The 14,278-nt window shown below is 38.3% G+C and overlaps 1 long non-coding RNA gene across 1 annotated transcript; it reads right to left on the bottom strand.

The window, feature by feature from the left end:
* Positions 1-7,780: 7,780 nt before the first annotated feature.
* LOC311276860 lies at positions 7,781-13,721 on the bottom strand. Its single transcript, XR_014625135.1, has 3 exons — positions 13,508-13,721; positions 9,185-9,824; positions 7,781-8,495 (listed from the first exon to the last, which is right to left on the bottom strand). It is a non-coding gene; the product is annotated as an uncharacterized lncRNA (long non-coding RNA).
* Between the last annotated feature and the right edge of the window lie 557 nt (positions 13,722-14,278).

Below are 14,278 nucleotides of genomic sequence, written 5' to 3'. Positions count from 1 at the left end.
CAGAGCAAACAATGCTCGCATTCTCTGTGTTCATTAGTTAGCGATCTGTCTAACAGTACTGTTTAACATGTTATTAGAATTGTTATAGAAAGTACACAGTATATGAAAAAAAAGTTATTAGCCTATGCCGTGTGTCTGATGTCCAGTGTTGCTAGCTGAGCAGAAATACATAATCATGTTTGACTTGGTCCCCTCAAAGTTGCGTTGGATTTTCTCTTCAGCATAAAGGTTTAGAGGCCCATCTATCACATCATCTAGACAGGTCGACCTGAGATCAGGCTCCTATATCCCTCAGGTCGACCCCTAATGAAGTCATTCTCGCTTTCTTCCCGTGAGGGACTACAACAAGCTCTCTCAGCACGTCCGACTTCGTCGCTGATTTCACTGAACAGTTCATCAGGCATTGGATTACGCCACCGAACGCGACATCAGTGGATTGGACTGTGTTTGAGTGTCACACAGAATAGTGTCCGCGTCAAGGCGAGCTATTCTGTTCTATCGCGTGTTAAACTACGGCGGTAGATTTTTCAGTGGCGTCAAGCCAACTTTAGCCATCTAACTACCCTAGTGAACCTTCAGACTAACGTGTTGTGACGAGTCATTGAATCACTCTTTCTCTCTTCAGCCGCTATGTCGACAGTCATTACCCCCGCCAAAGGGAATGAGTTGAAAAGCAGGGAGCCTGCACCCCGCCCGTGTCCAGCGTCATGCGGAGCAACCGTCTCGGGCAGGGACCCCCATCCCATGTGCATCGTTTGTATGGGCGCTAAGCACGCTCAAACGTCGCTCGCAGACCCGCAAACATGCATTCACTGTGCGTCAATGCCGGTGAAAATTTTGGAGAGAAGGCTGAGAGTTGCGGTGGCTAGTCAGCAAGACCCATGTCTGTCCGGAGCTGCCACGAAACCTAAGGCTACTGACCATCAGACGCGAGCTTCCACGAGCTGGGCTGACATGATGGAAGCCGAATCCCCGGATATGCCTCCTCTGTTCGATGGCCTTCTCGCACACGAGGAGGAGGAGCCGGGAGACGAGGATGCAGAGGGCGACACTTACTCTGACCTCCTCGACTTGGACATGGATGACAAGGAGGAGGAAGACAACTCTCTCTTCCCTGTCCAACAGTCTAGACCACCTAGCATGACTGACTCGGGCTCTCAGGCAGACGGTAACCTGCACGGTGGAAAAAGTGTGGCAGAGTATGTGACTGTCTGTCCGAGTTTTGTTGAGAGCTGGAGGCCTCATAATTCTTTATGCAGGAAAAACCTCTTTGTAGCGCTTTCAAAATAAAAGTTCCAAATGTACAGTTTTTGTCCCTGTGGTATAGGCAAAGTTTTGGGTGGATACATGCAGAATTTTCCAATACTGAGGGGGACACGTCCCCCCTGGTTCCTATGCCAATGCTTGACAGTATTAATAGTTAGTAAGGTAGTTGTTAAGTTGCAATAATATGCAGTGATTCTTGACAGTTAAAATTTTAAAAAACTATGAATAAATATGGGAAGGTTTGTTCAACAACAATTTAATGTGGCATAAATCCTGTGCATGGAAACACGATTGATCTAGATACTCGCTCAAAGGTTTTTAGTGCAATCAAACATGATTTAGAATAATTCAAGAAAGAATCAGGATCGTTTCCACTTTTCTATACTAAAAGCACGAATGTGTCTTTCTGCTGTGATGAGATTAAAGCAAAAACTACATGTTCAAATGTGAGCAGCGCTTGAGTCTGCCAACAACAGGACAAATGGAAGAATAAAATAAAAAAACGCTCGCTTTGACTCGTCCGGCTTGAACATGTTTCCCAGCAAGATCCCAGTGTCAGGAACAAGTGTATGGTTCATCTTAAAGCACCTCAGTGCAGAGTGAGGAGTCTCCAAACAACACTGAACCAACCGTTGTGCCGAGACACGTGTGTGTGTGAATGAAACGCTTCTTCAGAGGCGCATTGACAGTTCTCTGAGTGTGATTCATGACTGTAACTCTTGTGTGATTCAGGCTTCAGGGCTCTTGTGAAATCTCCCGATCAGTCATAGAGAGGTTAATGACGAGCTCCAGTCGAGGACGGCATCATTCACACGTGTCAGATCACTAGTGTGAGGATTGCTGGATTATCATGAGATGGTAATCGTTCTGTTGTTTTCAGTGAGAGATGTGAGTAAAGAGCTGCTGCACGCTTTGTGTGTCCTCATTGAGTGTTTTCAGGAGATGATGTTTAATAATATTTTAAAACTAATATGTAACACTTAACATAATGTGTGTTCAATAATGTATGGAGCGAAATCGAGTTCTTTCTAGTTCTCATAATGCCTGATTTCACTAGTAGATTTAAATAACAAAGTTCCTACGCAGTTTGGAATAATATGGATTTTGATTTGGAAAAGTATGGAATTTGATTCATCTGGATGGAGTATGGGGGAAAAAAACTGAATATGGAAAAATATTTGTGTTTCCAGACACAAATATTGAATTCAGTTGCAAATGAGACATACCACAGATCCAGATCGCTCCACAAATACAAATTTGTCAGATTGGCTAAACACTGCAAACAGATGGCAGCTATGTGGCTTTCAACTGCTTTTCATTATGAAAATTTGTAACCTTAAGAAGCTTCTCTCAAAAGCTAAAACGTGAAAAAGTGAAACCTCTGTGTGCGTGTTGCACGGACGCAGAATCATGGTTGGATTTATTATAGTTCGTCATAGCCTCCTGGGACCCAGGAAAAAAAAGTTTTTTGAATTTAGTTTTTTTTCATGTCATCACACTGTTTAGAGCACAATAAACAAATGGTAAAAAAACATTTTTGAAAAATAATATTTTATTCATATGTTATGCTATGTCCTCTGTAGTGGACACCAGGACTAAGTTGTTTAAAAAATAAAATGACATGAAATTCTATGTATAGGCAAAAACAATGGGATTTTTTTTTCAATCACCAATAAATTTGGGGGTTTCAGGATTTTTTCAACCAAAATTTGTATAAAGATTATTCTCAACTGTGTTATGAAAGAAATAACGGAATTAATTGATACACCATCTTACTTTATGCAATGAGAAAAAAGAAGTGTAATAATTGGAGTAATAATTGGCAACATTTTAATAATAATATCTAATATTTCATAGGAATATTGATGTATAATTTATTTCCATATTCACTTGTTGTGTCTCACAAAATGCCTGATAAACATGATTTAAGTCTTGATGTCCTCTATAGTGGACATGTATGAAATCAATGCCCTGTTCTGTAACAGAAATTTTTTTTTTTATTTGAAACCCCATAACATTTTCCTGAGATGTTGTTTTATGAAATACAATTTGAAAAGTAGTCCAATTTAAATTATAATTACAATATATTATCATATTTCCATAAGAATGCTACATTTGATCACTAAATTAATGTCAGACATTTTTAAAGACCAAGGAGAAGTTGTTTTCATGGTGAAACCTCCAAATATTTGGTGTCTCTGAAAAGTCCTGAATGTGCTCTTTACAGGACACCCAGGTTGTGTCATGTGACATGTATGATGTCAGAGAAATTCACTAAAATATAATGTCCACTACAGTGGACAAAAGTCTATTCTTGGGTCCCAGGAGGATAGAGAAGATTCGCTTGCTGATTTAGTAGATCACACATGGCCTCGTTAAGGAACACATACTGAGACTTTAATTCAAGCAGACTTCCACTATGAACATCGCTAAACTCCAACATACATGTTTGTTGGTGTTGTCAGATCATCAGCTTTTATGCAGCGCAAAGAGGTTTCCTCTTTTCAGGGAAAGTGCTATTATAATCATTTTCACCTTTTTTACTGTAATTAACTGTGTATCATATGTTGCATGTTCTCACCTATTTTTTCATGAAGTTTCTATACAAATTTTGGAATGATGGGCTTTGCCACGCCTATTTTCTAAATGACTCAGCTCAAGCTTTCTAAAGGCCAACGTTCAATTCTTGAGAATTGTGCCGCAGTGGTTTTATCAGGGTTGATCCAAAAACCTAGGACTAGTTCGCAAAAGTTGGTTTTTGAAATATTCTCCAATATTTAATATTTAAGGAAAAGTTGCTCAGAATGAGGAGCTCTACCATGCGGTATGAATGTCGTGGGTGTGTGCCAAAAACCTATGGACCTGCCTGCTGTGAGCATGTAGCTGTATCTGGTTTCCAGGTCGGATGCTCTTGGACTGGAGTCCATCCTGATGTCTGTCGGGAACCCTGAGATGAGATGAGATCTGATGCTGACGGGACACTTCTGCTGTTGGTTCTTTGTCATAGACTGCAAAGCACTGCTGAGGAACAGGTAAGGGTTGTTGCGTTGTCTCTTTAATCTGCATAATATCATCACTCAGGCTTTTCAGTTGTGACATTAAATCGGACTTAGACGGTTTGGGCTGGAATTGTTGTTCAGGGACATGCTCATTTAGCTGCACAGCGTGAACAGTACCACTTTTCTCATATTTTTTGTTTGTTTTGTCTTTCAGATTCATTAAAACAAGCGATATTGAGTTTTTTCCAGCAACATCTGACAGGCAGGGTTGAAGGTAACTTTGGATGCGATCATTTTGCAATCCGGTCAAGACTGTGTGCAAAAACATATTCTGGACTAAAGCAGGATCATATTTTAACCCTAAGTCATCCTCCTGAGAAGCAAACTGAATTTTCTGTCTAAGATTAATGGCTCGTATTAGGAAGCTTTGTGGGGTTCCTATCCGTCTCAGCACTGGATGTGTCAGCTCTGCCTTTTCCTCAAGATAGCTCCGCAGTTGAAGCCCTGGTGTGAAGCTCTGATGACAGAATGTAGTATTTCCTGTTCTGGATAGCCCTTATTGAGTCCACTTTCTATCTACTGTGCCAGACTGGAGAATGAGAGACGATCCTTCTGTCCTGGGTCTCCTATTCGGCCAGAAATGGGAAAGTCTTTCTGCCATGCTGAGGTAACTTGTCTCTGTACTGTGTGTGGAGAATAAACCGGGCCATGGTCTACATGTCTGTCTGTTTCCTGCATTCTGTGGTGCGGCGGGACTAATGTGCATGGCAGAAAACAATTCAGCTGCACTTTTTCCACTTTCTGCCATTTCTCTCTGTGCTGTGTTAACCTCTCCAGGTTTATTTTCCTCTCTCTCTGCCCCTGGTTCAGAAGCATTAACTGTGATTCCCATGAGCTGACTCACTTTATCATCAATTGTTAAAAGTTCAGCCATGCCGCCATCTTCTAAATCATCTAGCTCAGTTCTAAGAAGATAGTTACTGAGGCAAGTCACATTTGTCTCATCCTCTCGTGTTAGGTGAAAAGAGATACTGAGTTTTGTCAGCTAATGACGGGCCATTATTTAAAACTGGAAATTCTCTGAAATTAAAAATCTTTGGGAACTTTTGGGATATTGTAAGGACACAACTGCAGGAAATATATCACACTGTTCAAGTGATTTTTTTTTTTTTATTATAAAAAATCTTACATATTGTACCTTTAAAGCAGGCCGTCTGTGTTTCTTATATTGATTAACATAAAATAATTTTTTAGGTTGAAATTGCATCTGTCTCTGAAAAAAAGTGATTGATTTGATGTTACTGTTATTTTGCTCAGATTTGTCAGGTTTGAGGTAAAGGAGGAGCAATGACTCAAGATGGGCTTTTATATAACAATAAAACAAAAACAAAAACAAACAAAAACCTCCCCGTTGGGGAAAACAGACCGGCAAGGCACGACTGGACTGGAAACAGCAGGTCTAGTACTAATTTGTTAATCAGAGTTTCTTGTTAGTTAATAGTAGTTACTAGAATGTTAATAATGCGTTACTCGTTTGTTCCTGTGTAATTATGCATTAATGAAGGAACAGTATTCTAAAGTGTTACCCAAAACCTTATACTTATCTAAGAAAAAAATATCTAAACTTTGAAAAAAAGTATTTTTAGAATGTCTAAATATATATAGGCTATCTAAATGCTAATAAAAGTAAGAAATTATATCTAAAAAACCCACTAAGGAATCCAAAAGCCTCTGTAAATGTATATAGGGAGCTATACAGATGGTTACACTATTCTCACTTCAAAAAAAATGGATTTTAAAGGCCTTCAGTCCATTTTAATCTGAAATATTGCATACTGTTCTTGTGATTAGTTGATCTTCCTCCACCTGTGTTTAGTTAGTGTCCTGATTTCACCCTGTGGATTTATATTCCCTGTTCTGTTCAGTCTCTTGTCAGTTCTCGTCGATGTTAGATGTGGTTGTTTCTGTTCTGCCTGTACTTATCAAGTAAAGTTTGTGTTTCACCCTCATCTTCATCATGAGTGTGTGCGCTTTCAACAGCCACACAGACATTACTCATATCTAAAAAAATTAATGAAAATGATTAAAAGAAATATATACATTTTAATGGAAAAAAATTGCTAATAAAAAATTAAACATACATACTGTATCATACAATTCCCTCAAAATTCTAAATAATGATCAAAGAATATTATTAAATAAAAATATATTACAGTGATTTTTTTTTTGTTTGCTTGCTCAAATTCAATCCCTGATTAACAGATTGTACCTCATTTTTTGGCGTCACTAAGCATCGCCTGCAACTGCATTCATCTGACAAAAAAAAGCACATCATTTCATAAATAATATAGGATTACCTGTTATTATAAGATTTTCAGCATAATGTAAACATTAATGAAAAACAGTTCATGAAACAAAAATGTCATGTATTTTCCTTGCGGTAAATGTCAGATACACAGATCGTAACATAACATTCATAACAGAGATACATAACATCATTACAGATTATGTAAAGTAAATATTTTAGATTTACGAGATTTTAGATTTACACATTTCAATCAATCGAAAAATTCCATTAAATTTAATAGAATAATCCTTACACATTTTAACTGAATAATTGATTAAGGATTGTTCACTTATTTATTTAAAACGTGTAAGGATTATTCAATTTAATTGAAAAAAGCTTAATTGTTTTTGAGCGCACTTTGATCTCTGCATATGGTGCACGAGCACGTACAGCGTCACATGCTGTTATGATCAGTGGTGTCCAGAAGATGGCAGTGTGATGACTGTGAATATAACTGTGCTGGAGCTTCATGAGGAAAACACACAATATTCACACAGAGTTATTCAAATTAGGCAGAGTGAAAATTTGAGATCTATATTTTTCTTTTCATAAAAAACAATATGCAGAAATATCCTTACCTAAATGCAAATCATATTGGAATTCCCTGTATAATCATCGGAAAGAGGTCTGGAGTTTACCCAGTGCTGTCTCAACAATAAAGTTAAAGAAGTCATATATAGTTAAATTTACCCAGTGAGAGAGACGTCTTTAGATTTTCAGAAACATGGAGACTATATGTGTCTTTTGCAGAATCCATTAAACATTTATTCTATCAATGTGTATTTACCCAATTACAAATGAAAGATTCAGCTTTCTAGTAAAGATATTTTTATTGTATAAGAATAGGGGTTGATATAAACCTGATATAACCTGAAATAGAATATACAAGATGTAGAATTCTTGAAACATTTTTTCTTGTTAATTCCGTTTATGTAATTCCCCTGTATATTTTTTCTCTCTTTTTCCTCTTAATTCTACTACGATATGTGCATAAAAAAGAATAAATATGTTATTTAGGCGACATAAAGGAGAGATAAAGAACGTCCACTTTCTGTTCATCATCATGTGTGAAGTGGTTTCTTTAAATGTTCCAGTAGTTTTCATCAGTAATGGTTTTGTCTCATTATTAGAAGGTATTATTTTAAAAAGAAAATATCAGAGATAGAGATGCATTATTGTTCATTTATTAGGCGATTATGTTGGACAATTAAAACTGAATCAACAAATAAGCTGTAATATAACAACGCCGTTCAGCCGTGACTTATTCACAATACAGCATGGCCTTTCGTACCTTATTGCTTACATAATATAATGCAATCAAAACAACAATATTAAAATTACAAACTAAAACTAAATTCATCTAAACAGCACACACACACACACACACACACACACACACACACACACACACACACACACACACACACACACACACACACACACACAAAGACAGACAGAAACACAAACTGATTAGCAAAAACTTTAAGGTTGCAGTGATTCAAAACTAAAATTCTTTAAAAAGATTATGCTGATTTTATGTGTGTGTGTGTGTTTATTTTAAAACGCATACATTTAATTATACCTTTAATTTAATGCAGCAGGGAGGACAATTTTAATTGAACATGTATAGTTATATCAAGACAATACAGCAAACCAGATAGATAGATGAATTAGCAAACAATTTATCAAGTACAAATCAGTGATTCAACCAATCCATACCAATCATATGAACCAACATGCATGTTCAAGAAAGGTTATCATTTGGTAACAAGAAGTTGGAGTTCTTCATCCGCTTTTTCTTCATCACTGCAGCCGCAGTCATTGATAACTGCAGTAAGTATTATAATTGAGCTCAATACAAGGAGCAAAATCCAACCGTCTTCCTGGGGAAATAAAAACAGTCAGTCGGTTAATTAATACAATAACTATTTTTATAGTCAACTGTCATTCAGAAGATACTTTTATCCAGAGTGTTATTACAGGGATAATGACTGTGAAGCCGTATAGTCTTGCTTAAGGGCCAAATACAGGGTGATTTCATATTCATAGCTTCACTGGTACACATTTTTATGCATTTTAAAACACTGAAACTTAGATAACAGCAAATATTTTTGCATGAACTACTTTAGAGACAAACAAATCTGCTTAAGTTTAAAATATACAATTAGTTTAGTTAAAAATGTTAGGTGCACTGTTACTTTGTTAACGCTATTTAAGCATAAGAAAACATTTATGGGACAGTTATGTCAGATTTTGTTGCTGAAATATGTTATTGAATTGTGTGTTCGGCCAGCAGTTTTTAGGATTTCAGGATTCCCCCATTCAACTAGATAGGATTTGGTCTTGGATGCCTGAAACAATATGCAAATATGGCCGCCGAGTGAACACTTCCTCAGAGGGACTTAGGTGTTAGTAAGTCTTCATGATCTACTTGTGTATGAATACTAATGAGAGCACAATGAATGGTTGACACTGTATAGCAACCTATATTTTCGTACATATTTTCTTACATAACCTATAACATTTCTGAATATGAATAAAATGAATAAAAAAATTGCAGTATACAGAATACCTGTGACCTGGCAACAAAGCTCTCAGTCAGATCTCGTAGTTCGGTCTCATTTCTTCCTGGGATTGATTCAGTGGGTTTACACCATTTCACATGATGCTCATCCTCAGAAACATACACTCCATTCCAGTATGTGTCCCGACAGGCAACATAATTACCATCAAGGAGCAGAAGGATGATCCACACAAACGGTGGAATCAGGCAAAGTATGAACTCTTTCAACTTTAAAAAATTACAATAAGAACAGCATTTTTTGCTATTTAAACCTTTGCAAAAGGAATATAATTTTAAACATTTGTAAAGGAAACAGTTATTGCAAGGTTGGGGTATAGGTTTAAATAGCTGTAAAGCTAGACACATTAAAGAAAGAAAGAAAAGGAAAGGTGCAGCGAAGACCAAGTTTGATGCGTCTGCATTCCGCTCAGCTTTGCATGGGCATGAAAATTCGTCATCAAAAAGCCCCTCCAATAGAACTAACAAAAGACTCAGTGGAATAGTGGTGAAAACAGCAGATTTGGCCAGTTCACTTTTAAATGTTTTTACAAATCTTTGTGGGTTAGACATCTTCTGAGGCTCACACAGCTGCTCTTGATTGATGATGTTTGATGGCTTCTCTCGAGATGTTTAAAGATGGACAGGTCCCCTTAAATGAAAATATCTTAATTATTTCATATCCAACAAGTAAAGAACAGACATTACATTTACAAACACCTTAAATGACAGATAGCCACATACAATTATTAATAATACTTATTATTAAATACTGTATTTTAGCTAAGAAAGAAATACAATCCATCCATCCATCCATTCTCAGAACTGATATCTTCTGTAGGGTCGCAGATATAATCAATAAATAATATTACAATGATGAACTATAGTTACAAGACTACAGTTTTTTAGACATTTTTTCAAAAGCCCGCTTTGCCCTCCAAAGCCTGCCGAACTACTTCGGCCCTCATCGGTCGTGCCTACGCTGCCGCCGGTCAGGCCGCTTCGGCGCTTCACTCCATGGCTGTGCTTCAAATTTATCAGGCCAACCTTCTCCGCTCTATGGACGAGGCGGGCCCGGATCCTGAAAGCTTCACGGATCTCAGAAGCGCCACGGACTTAGCTCTACGAGCCACCAAGTCCACAGACCATTGGGAGGAACATGGCATCTCTCACCGTCACCGAGAGACACTTGTGGCTCACGCTGTCCGACATGAAGGACTCCGACAGAGCCACCTTTCTCGACGTGCCCGTGTCTCCTCCGTTCGGCCCGACTGTTAAAGGCTTTGCTGAGCGCTATTCAGAGGTGCAGAAGACGTCACAGGCCATGCGACACTTCATCCCCAGGCGCTCGAGTTCCGCGACAGGTCGCTCAAAAAAGCAGCCGCCTGGCCGGAACACAGCGCCGTCAGCCCAGGGACTCTCATCAGTGCTCGCGCTCCTCAAGCCGCCGTAGGCCGCCTCACCCCGGGGACCCAGGCCCAAGGTTGCGCTGAATCCTGAGCCTCCCAAGTCTTGTTCGATATAGCGCTCAATATTTTCATTAAGATGCCCGATCTTAGGGGATATCTTCACATACTGCATGTAAAACCGGATGTAAATTGCGGCTGTGCCGCTGTCTCCCTTTCCAAAGCGCTTATGCTCACGTGGCGTCTGTTGTTGCTATGCAACCATGAACTGTGCGCTCCACATCATGTTGACTGAAGGTACAATCCATTCGACCGTAAGTGGACTGCGAAGTTAAAGATGGCGCGACCACCACAACGTTGCCCAACATCAAATGGCAAACATAATGAAAGTGGAACAAAAACTGCACTAGGCCTACTCATTATTTTGTGCTTCACGCTCAGTTTGGACCATCAATGTCAGTTCAGCGCAAGCCGATCTTGATCGAGCGACACTGTTACTACACAGCGCTAAGAGATCCAGTAAAGAAAGCATTTGAATTTGCCACTGAAGTAATAACATCGCTGCGAGATCTAGTGAGAAACATTCAAATTTCTCCGTTATTAACGGATCAAACAGCGCTGACGTGGAAACCAGGAGAAACATTGTGCCATGAATGAACTAGTTATAAGCTTTAAGTCCACAGATCAGCAACGTTCACCATGGATTTAACGTATTAACACTAACTGTATCCATGGAAGTGGGTGCACTTTAGTTTAGGGGTGTGCGATATCAAGATTTTTTGATCATGGACGATTAAAATGTCTCCACTATCTGCTTTTGAAGAAATATCGTAGTATCATGTTAAAGTCAATTCTATCAGTTGCCGTTCCGACGCCTCCATCTCAACAACGCGACGTACATCACATGTTAACGCAGAGATAGAGTTTCACTCACGGGACACTGCAATTAACAAAAGTTCATTATATGCATGTGCTTTAAAGCCTTGCCGGGTAAACATTTAATTTGCGTGCTAACGTGCTGTTTTAACATGCGCTTTTCTGAGCGCAACATGCAAAGCTCACAGGCACTAAAAGCCTGTCAAACAGCAACACCTGTCAAATATGTACTCACAAGGTTTACATAAAAACAGTTGGTTATCTCTAAAGTGAAAGCAAACGTTTGAGAGGAAATTGGGTGTGGGTCATATGCGTGTATATTAGATGTGTCGCGTGCCGTCTTAAAGTGACAGTAGCCTAAAGGCCCATTTATACTTCTGCGTCGAGTGTACGTTGTAGGCTACGCACGTAGGCGGCGCCGTCGTGAGCATTTATACTTCTGCGTTATGTCTGTGTTGCTCTGCAGTTACACCACCGAAACGCTAGTTGGCAGGGGCGGGTTTTAATGTTCCACTGTGTTTAGATTCCTCACGGCTGTTTTGAGTTTAGGCTACAAAGCAACAGAAAGAGAGCGGATCATGTTGGAGTTGGAGCTTATCAAGGTGGAAAACCAGTACATTTTAGTGAAATTACTAAAACTAAAAGGCAGAAACAAGAGAAGGCATTGGAGGCGATGGTACATGCGACCTGTGAACCTGTTGACGGTTGAACCGAATTTAAAAATGACGGGCGGTGCAGAAGAACACACCGGAAATGCGAACTGCTTACCTGGTAGCCATCTTGAGTGTCACAGCACACTCAAGATGGCTAGCAGGTAAGTAGTTCTTATTTTTTCTCTCCAGATAAAAGTTAAAATTTTGTTTGTCATAGTACCTACACCACTTTTTAGTTCTCATTACTAAAACATGAGTTTGTGAAGTTTTAAAAAATGTTGCGATTTAAATTTTTTGATTACTATATACCCCATTATGGTCTAAATATAAAAAGAGAGGGAAAGTTTAGCTAACCCTCATTTAGCTTCCACATGTAGCAAAAATGTTTAAGGTCAGTCATCCTCCGCAACACCATTATCATTCACCGCAACAATTGAAGGCCTGTTGCTGTGAAAATACTCAATGTTTCAGTAATGAGAAACAGACTTATTAAGGAGGGACGTGCACTATTACTCTTGCTCATTTCAATATAACTTGATATTTGCCTTAAACACTTCTTGAATAGATTGCGTAAACAAAATATAACTATAAAAATATAAAATTGGATTCATTGTTTTGACCAACACTTGCACTCACTCCCACACAGACACACGCACGCGCACAGAAACATAAGTACACACACAGACATGCATGTGCGTACACACACACACACACTGATGCTGACATGCAAACGTGAAGGCTGACATAATTGTACAGTATATATTGTATACACACACTCTCTTTCACACACATCACATACAGACATGCATGCCCATGTGTGTGTGTACATACACACTGATGCTGACATGCAAATGTGAAGGCTGACATAATTGTACAGTATACACTATATACAAACTCATGCACACACAAACACACACACACCTACCATAAATGAACAATTGTGTGCAATTTTGATCATGGTCCAACGTTTGTATTTATGTCAGTGCTTACTACATTTCACCTTTCATTCATTTTTCCTTTTCCAGGTATCGGAAACGTAAGGCAAATGGTAAAATTAAACTACTCAGGACCTCACAAATAGACAGCATGAGAGAAAAAAAATTAAATGGAAGAAAAATTCATAAATCGAGTTGCTGCTATTCAAGTTCTTCACATGAAATTATTCTCAGAAAAAGGTTGTGAGGTTGAATGTCAGGACCAAAGTGTTTTAGCTAAACTAAAATCTTTTCACAAGAGCACATGAAGCTGTTACATTTAAATGTTGTTCATTATAAAGGTGGGATTATGAATTATATTGATGCCGTAATGTACCCTGAGTGTAAACCTTAGCCGCATTCATCGTGAAGCGTGCTAGCGATTTGCAAAGATTAATATAAAGTTTAATAAAACTTTACACTCACTTCTTCTTCTGGAGGTGCAGCAGGAACACGAATATTTGGTACCGATCCTTTTTTCAGGAGCAGCTTCTTAGCAAAACCAGCTTTATACTGACCCTCCTTTATAAAGCAGTCTGGTAAGTCTGAGAAATGATTCGCGCAAACATGAAAGCATTGACGTTGACCGTGGGGAATATTCCCTTCGAAAACAAATTCTCCTGTGCTGACGAGAACAGCCTCTTCCTGTAGGAAAACATGAGCTGTAAAACTGCTAGAAATGAAAGGAAATCCTGAAAGGAAACGACTCTTAGAGATAAGCAAACTTCCCTTTTTTTACTTTTAACATCTCTTTAATTATAATTATTAACACAAAAAATACATAGCCTACACATTTAACACATTACTTCATAAATACATAACCCTAATAAAATATATTCAAAATAAAAAAATCTGCTTCTTTTAAAACAATACATTACATCCTCCCTCTTCATTGGGTTGACATAAAATATTCCCAACACCCCATAAATAGAAGAAATATTCAGTATAATTCAACAATTCATAATACTTATATACTTCATAACCAGCCTACTTTTTACCAGAGCTCTGAACATCAGTATCACTATTAAACTGCATTTTTCAGTTTATTGTCAGCCAAATAGACATTTTTGCCTTACCAAATAAAACATTATAATCAAACCAATTTAGCTTTTATTTGAGGTGCTATATTTTGGTCCAACAATAAACAAAAACATTTGTAAAAATAAAACCAAAATTATGGGTCAAGTCTTTTAACAC

Source organism: Rutilus rutilus (assembly GCF_951802725.1).
Source record: "Rutilus rutilus genome assembly, chromosome: 18".
NCBI lineage: Eukaryota > Metazoa > Chordata > Actinopteri > Cypriniformes > Leuciscidae > Rutilus > Rutilus rutilus.
Note: the sequence above shows the minus strand (reverse complement) of the source record. Positions and strands in the feature narration are given on the sequence as shown.